The sequence below is a fragment of the Chrysochloris asiatica genome, unplaced genomic scaffold (assembly GCF_000296735.1).
Source record: "Chrysochloris asiatica unplaced genomic scaffold, ChrAsi1.0 scaffold00015, whole genome shotgun sequence".
NCBI classification, from domain to species: Eukaryota; Metazoa; Chordata; class Mammalia; order Afrosoricida; family Chrysochloridae; genus Chrysochloris; species Chrysochloris asiatica.
This window is the reverse complement of record NW_006408533.1, coordinates 15,672,929-15,681,148: the sequence shown is the minus strand read 5'-3', so window position 1 is coordinate 15,681,148 and position 8,220 is coordinate 15,672,929.

Genomic DNA, 8,220 nt, shown 5'->3' with positions numbered 1-8,220 from the left:
AAGCCTAGGGTTTCCAAGGATTAAAATATTTTTATGGAAGCAGATCGCTATAGTTTTATATCACTATTTCAAAACTAAATCAGAGGGTCTGGTGGCCTCCAACTGCTGATGTTTGGATTAACAGGTGAACATTTTAACTACTGAGTCACCAGGGCACCTTTTTTGACATCCTATACCCCATCATCTGGGGTCCTGGTGTGATGCTGTGAGCTCATGCGTCAGACTGCAAAGTCATTTGAACTGCAAGGTCAGTGGTTCGAGCTCACCCGCTGCTCCTTGGAAACCCTATACAGGGTCACTATGGATTGGAATGGACTCAGCGGCACTTAACAACAACAACAACCTCATCAATTAAATGGGCAAAGTTTTTTGTTTAACTTTACCTTTCATCTACATATGCACTATTTTCACTTAAAGGCAAATGGGTTTTTTTCAAACAAATGCTAAAAGTTCTCAAAGGACATATTGCATTAGGCAAATCAGCTGTACAAGACCTCTTAAAGTGTTCAAGATCAAAGATGTCAGTTTGAAGACTGAGGTGCATCTGACCCAAATTATGGTATTTTCAATAACTTCATATGCATGTGAAACTTGGACAATGAATAAAGAAACCTTTAGAAGAATTGTTGCATTTGAGTGATAGTGTTGGAGAAGAATCTAGAAGAAAAAATAAATCTGTGTTGGAAGAAATACAACCAGAATGCTTCTTAGAAACCATGATGTGGAGACTTCATCTCCCATACTTCTGACATATTATCAGGAGGAACCAGTCCCTGGAGAAGGATGTCATGCTTGGTAAAGTGGAGGATCAGCAAAAAAGAGGTAGACCTCCAGTGAGCTGGATTGACATAGTGGCAACAATAATGAGATCAAACAGAACAAACAGTTGTGAGGATAGCTTAGAAATGGGCAGTGTTTCCTTTTGGTGTCCACAGGATCACTATTAGTAGAAGCAGACTCAATGGCACCTAAGAACAAAAAAATTCTCACTCATAGCGCTCTTGGGTTCAAAATTCAGCAGACACCAGTCTTATAATAATCCAAAGAATAAAGACATGATTTAGGAGAGATAATGGGTTAAGGAGAAGACAGAAGAGAAAGGAGAGAAAACAGAAAAGTGAAGAAAAAGAGAATTGAGAAGATGCAAGAAAATACAGTGAAGACGAAAGACAAAAGGAGTTGGAAAAAGAGTTAACTTTCATAGGAAAGTTTCAATTTTCCAGTTCTGCTGAGTAGAAAATAGATTTAGGAACTGGACTTTCTCACATTGGTTGATAGACTTACAAGGATTTATTAGCGACAATACCAGGTACCAGCTCTGGAAAGGTTTCCCTAAATAATCTCAATTTTAAAAATTGAAGTGTAGCATCACTAGAAGAAATAAATACTGACCTATCAATATATTATAGTCACATAAATAACAATGGAATCAAATAGCCATGATATATATAATGCAATATTTTACAAAAAAAAAAATAAATTAACGCTTGCATTCAGAAAGACCAATGAAAAATCAAAGTCACAGGTACATTGAAGTGGATAATACAGAGATTGTTGTTACTAAGTGCTATCGAATAAGTTACAATTTATAGCAACCCTTTATAGAGTTTCTAAGGAGCAGCTGATGGATTTGAATTGCCAACCTTGTATCATGTACATAGTCCAGTGCTGAGCCTACAATGCTACATCAGGAGTCCAATAAAGAGTTAGGATTGCAATATTTAAAGCAAAATAATAGTAATAATATTCTTATATTTTTAAAGCACTTCAGATTTTTCAAAGTGCATTTCATAAAATCTCTATTAAGTCAAATTATAATTCGAAGAAGCTGCCTTCATGAATTTCATTTTAAAAGAATATAATAAGCCTCCCTTTTTTCTAGATGGTGAAAGGAAAAATGCTGAAAATTTCAACTCATTGTTTTGGAAATCTCATTTCTATTTCCTGATCAATCAACCCTAAAGACATTGCTCAGTATGCCTTCCTCAAATCCTTCTCATAAACAATACAATGAGATGGATTCTTGATCATAGATCGCAACAGTGATTTATAATCCAGGATTTTACATGGGCTATTGGAGTTAAACGAGAAGCTTTAGCATGTAGCAGACTGTAATGGTTTTGCAGTATCTCTGGGAGGTTTCTGAAGAAGAGCTGGAGGCCTAAATTGAACAGTGATATATCAAGAGCACTTTCCTCTTTGTCTGCATGCTCAGCACAGAGATTGTTTTAATTAAAGATGTATTTAGGTTTGATGATTGTAACATGGTTCAGAAATGCAGTACATCTTCAGTGGCTCAACATTCACTAGCAGTTTGGGTCAGAAGACTTTCCTTTAGAGAAAAACAATTTTAATCGGTCTTATGCACACATATTTATGGTTCCTATTAGGCAGTCTTACAAAGGACAGTCAATGATTGATGCTCACTATTATGCTTTTGCAATTTCTTAATTTTTCAAGTAAATTATGGGTGAGATGAGAACCATCATAAATAAAATCAGAATGATCACAATGTTTTAGTCAAATTATCTGTGTTTTATATATAGTGACATTGTAGTTCACATATGGATGAGCAGTCCTGGTGTGACACTGTGGGATAAAACACTGGACCTCAAGGTCGGTTTGAACCACAAGGTCAGCAGTTCAAACTCATCAGCCGCTCCTTGGAAACGCTATACAGGGTTGCTGTGAGTTGAAAACAACTCTATGGCACTGAACAACAAACAAACAACAGTATTATCTATGAATTAATAATAGTTTGGGGACATGAAGAAGAAACAATTTTGGAAGAAATAATAGACTTGAATGAAAGGTGTATTCAAGAGATGAAGAAATAAAAACAGCGCTGTTTTATCAATTAGAAAATCTTATGTTCTCTGGCTATAGACTGTTTCAGAGAAAGATGATATGGGGGGCCTGGACACAAAATACAAATAATTCTGTCCTACCACCGCCAAGAGATTGATTCAAGAATCAAAAGCTATAGTTGCAGTCCAACAAAATGAATCAATAGCATTGTGGCTTGGGGAATTCAGTGTCAGACTTTTTGGTGTGAGAGCTCCCAAATTTGGAGGCTAAGGTGAACTCTGGACAGAATTATGAAGTGGATGGATTTTCTCCCTCATTATTTATTTATTTTTTTCAGTGTTTCTCTCTTCCTGTTGAAGTCCTGTCTTCTTTCACTCAGAAGGAGTGACAGCAACCTTTTCTTGTTCTTTCAACTTATTCTCTTAACTTTCACAAGAGCAAACCATATAGTAGAACTCATCAACCACAAAGAGAACATCAGGTTCTGTATTTCACAGCAGAGTGTAAATTGGGTCCTAAGCATTTATAAAACCTGAGACAATGTAAGGGTGTTTGCATCAATAAACACCAAGAGTGTTCATTCAGTACCCTAATGCAGCTCCTAAAGATGCACATTTAGACAAAGTTAATATACATTTCTCTGAGAAATTCACATTGAGGCAAGGTTCTATTAGGTGTGTACACACAAGTACAGGGGCACAGAGGTGACCTTCCTTTTACTCCATCTATGTTCCCTGTCCTGGTGTGACCCTGCGGGTTAAGACACTGTACTGCAAGGTAGGTTTGAACTGCAAAGTCAGTGGTTCAAACTCACCAGCCGCTCCTCAGAAACCCTATACAGGCTCACTGTCAGTCGGAACCCACTTGACAACACTTAAACAATAACAACAACAAATGATTGCTGTCCACTTAGCTAGAAAAAGTGCCCTGCGTCACGGCAGTGCGTCATAACTCTTAGCTAGAAAAAGTGCCCTGCCTATCACGGCAGTGCGTCATAACTCTTAGCTGTCTCAAGTGGCGCCTTTTCTGGGGCTTAGCCACCATGTCTCCTCAGTTGATATTCCTGTTTGACAAACAGGAGAAACACTGTTTGTATTCCCCTTGTTCTCTTGTTGCAGAGGGGAGAGGGTCCAGTTAAAGGACTTATAATACTCTCACAGCTGGAATCAAACAGGTTTTGCTTTATGGCGTTAAAGTGAACAAATATGCTGTCATTTTAAATCAATGTGAGTCCACCTTATAGAGATAATTCATTAAATGCTTATTAGGGTGGTTCACATCTTTCAGGAGCATCACAACAGTGTGCTCTATACTCCTGGGAAAATTTATTTTCTCAATGGACCATAAACAAAACACAAATGTTTTAGATTAAATTTAGGTACCATCACAGTAAAAATGCAGAGAGATACAGCCAGCTGGAGAATAAAGGTTTGTAGGAGGTGTTTGTAATCTCCTTACTTTCTGCTAAAATTGTATTAAATCTGTCTTTTTAAAGCTTTTTTCATTATGACAACTATATATAATAATACATTTGCATTTCAATGTTTTATGTATTTTATTTCAAAATGCACTGCCCTCCAGTCAATTCCGAATTACAGAGACTCTAGAAGACCGAATAGAATTGCCCCACAGGATTTCCAAAGCTATAAATCTCTTTGGAAGCACACTGCCACTTCTCTCTCCCTGGGAGCAGTTGGTGGGTTCAAACCATCAAAATTTTTGTTAGCAGTTAAACACTTTCATCACTGCATGACCAAGGTTCCTTGTGTACAATTCGGTGACATGAATTACATTAATCATTTGTACAATCAGAACCACTATCCGTTTCCAGACATTTCTATCACCCTTCACAGAAACTCAGCCACCCTTGAATTCCTACCGTCACTCACGTTACTATTAATAAACTTTAGTCTGTAGACATTTGCCTACTCTAAATTTTTATTTAAATCAGATCATGCAATATTCCATGACTGACTTCTCATATTTAGCATACTGTTTTTAAGGTTCATCCATATTTTATCATGTATCAGATTTCATTTCTGTTTAGGACTGTGTAAAAAACAGCAGTAATGACAACAACTTTGAGTCTGAATTTTTTTTCCCCTCAAGAATACAGAATATTTTGATGCATGTAATCAAGAATAAGGAGCCCTGGTAGTGTAGTGGATTACGAGTTGGTCTGCTAATAGCAAGGTCAGCAGTTCGAATCTACCAGTCTCTCCTCGGGAGAAACATGTGGTTTTCTGATTTACAGCCTTTGAAATCCTATACAGGGTTGCTATGAGCTAAAACCAACTCCATGGCACAAAACTACCAACCAAGAATAATCCTGAATAATTAAAAAATGTCAATGGCAAACAAATTTGATAAACATAGAAGACCAATCTAACTAAGGATAAAATCATATTTATTAAAGATAAATTATCTGAAGAGTCATCCTCCTGTCTCAGGAAAATCCCCAAATTTTCCTTTGATTTCTAAATGAGCCTAATGATAGTCAAATCATTTTATCTGTGTGAAAGCAGTTTGCCTCGCTTATGTTTTTTTCCATTGAAATGATTCTTTACCTATTATGAAGACACAATCCCAATCTCTTCAGGAGTCACGTTAACAAGCATACATTTTAATTTGAAGGTTAATCCCTATAGTAAATATTGTACAATTTATTTGATGTCAAGAAACTTTATGTTCTATGACATGAAACGAAACGAAGTGGGGAGAAAATAAGTAAGGGAAGGAATGATGCCCAAGCCAACTAATGTATGGTCTTTTAAACTGTATAGCAAATATGTAGTTAGTCCCATAATTTACATTTATTGCTGCACATATTGGGATTTTAATTCTTAAGAGGTACATTTTGAGACAGTTCAAAGTGTAGTCATAAAAGGTGGTAATACATCTAGTGATATGCAAATTTGCTTGCTTCCTTCATGCTTACATTTTATTTGTATCACAAATATGTATGATTTCTGTTCCTTTCTTTCGTCTTCCCACTGACCTGAATCTCTAGGTATCCTCTACAAGATTACAATACTTTTTCATTTACGTATCACTCTTACATTGCTTTTATACGTCAATTAAATGGTCTGTAAGAAGCATGAATACAGGGGATTTTACGCTATGAGCTAATGCGCTGGACTGCAAAATCGGTTTGAACCGCAAAGTCAGTTGTTCAAGCTCACCAGCCACTCCTTGGAAACCCTATACAAGGTTGCTATGGGTCGGAACCCTCTCGCCGGCACTCAACAACAACAACAACAACATCACAACCAAAACACTAAGTTAAACACTAGGCTGCTAACCTCAAGGTTAGTGGTTTGAACCCACTAGTTGCTCTCAAGGAAAAAAACGTGGCAGTCTGTATTCGTAAAAAATGACAGCCTTGGAAACTCAGGGGATGCAGTTCTACTATGTTCTATAGGGTCGTCATGAGTCGGAGCCTACTGCAGTGGGTTTGCTTACGTTTCATAATCAAAAGCCTTATTTTGTATTCCCAACCTAATCTATAGGAGCTCTGGTAGCATAGTGGTTACGAATCGGGCTGCGAACCTCAAGGTCAGCAGTTCGAAACTACCAGCTGTTCCGCGGGAGAAAGATGAGGCTTTCTGCTCCCATAAAGATTTACAGCCTCAGAAACCCTGTACAGGGTCGCTCTGAGTCGGAACCGACTCCACGGCACATAACAACAACAACAACCTAATCTATAGTAGGCATTGCCTCTCCTGCTCACTGGTCATAAATGAAAATTCCCTGAGTTTGAAATTTTTCGTTTTTAATTTCAAAATATCTCAAGAAACATTTTGAGATGCAAACATCCTTCCTTTTTTTTTTCTTCTCTCCCTAAAGAATGTATCATGTTTTTTTCATATAAGACACTTGGAAAATATTTATATATAATGAGGAATATAGTGACAATTTTTCTAAATTTTTACCTCTGGTCCGATGGAAATGACTCTTTTAAATTTGTGAGTGCTTTTGAGAGAACATATTTTTGTATGTTCTACATGAATACAATGAATTAGATACTGTTTGGTTTGCTTTTGCTATTGGAGTACATAAAATAAACTTTTCTTTTGTACAGTTAAATCAAACTAAGACTTTTTTTAATGACAAAATGTTGTACATGTAATGATTTTGATTTAAATTATGCAAGCAATACCTTTCCAATATATTATACATTATAGTGATATTTCCATAATTTGACAAAGAATTCTAATTCTACTTGTTGATCTCTGTGTTAAGAAGAGTCTCTCAGAAATTAAAAAAAAATATTCTGCAGTTTACATAAAGGAAGTAGAGGATATTTTATGATCTTTCATTTAATTTTTTCAAAGAAAATTAAAATAAATTACTTGTTTTTTAATAGAAGTGAAGTGACTGCATTAGGATTATAGTCACTGTATAAATTTTTGTACCAAGTACTCCCCTCCTCTTTAACTAGCAAAGTGTATTCTCCAGCTAGTGTAAGTATAATCCTTCCTCTTTGAACTCATATGAAAGGCTTACTCTTGAAAACACAATCTTGGGACATAGTCACATAGGTGTTATTTTATTATGTCTTCACTTATTCCTTATTCTATAGATCCCATCTAAGTCTCACAGCATCCTGTAGTTATTCAATAAACACTTGATGATCCATTTTTTGGTGAGCTGAAAACATACCTCTGCTATGACATAAAGGTCCCTTGTTGTTGTTGTTAAGTACTATGGAGTCGGTTCTGACTCGTAGTGACCCTGCATAGGGTTTCCGAGGCAGTAAATCTTTACGGGAGCATTTCTTTCCCACGGAATGGCTGGTAGTTTAGAACAGCTGACCTTGAGGTTAGCAGCCTGATTCGTAACCACTATGCTACCACAGCTCCTTGGGTGGTATATAATGTTGCCCCAAATAAGAAAGAGTGATACCTTCCTTTTCTATACATTATTAAAAGCTACTAGTTTCCAATTCATCAAATATACAATTCTAGTACAGAGTCAAATATTTTATAATAATTAATTAAAGTCTGATAACCAGACTCTTCCTTTTATAAATAATTAAATGGATTAGGACTAACCCAAAATCTATTTGTTGTTTAGTTGCAAGGAGAAATTCACGACAGCAATCACTTAAGTTTTTACCTTATTGTTGTTCTTAAGTGCCGTTCAGTCAGTTCTGACTCATAGTGACCCTGTATAGGGTTTTAATCATATAGAATTATGGTAACAGCATGAATTTTTTTTTTTCACTTTTTTTTTTTAATGTGAATTATGTGATAGTTTACATGGGAGAACATTAGTTTTACATTCATTCTATCGTATATTGTCTCATTGCCATGGTTACAATCCCCTTCATGAAATCCTTCCCCCATACCCCCCAGGTCTTCAGCACACAGTCACTCTCCCTCTCTGGATCTAAAGTCTTCAGCTGCTCCA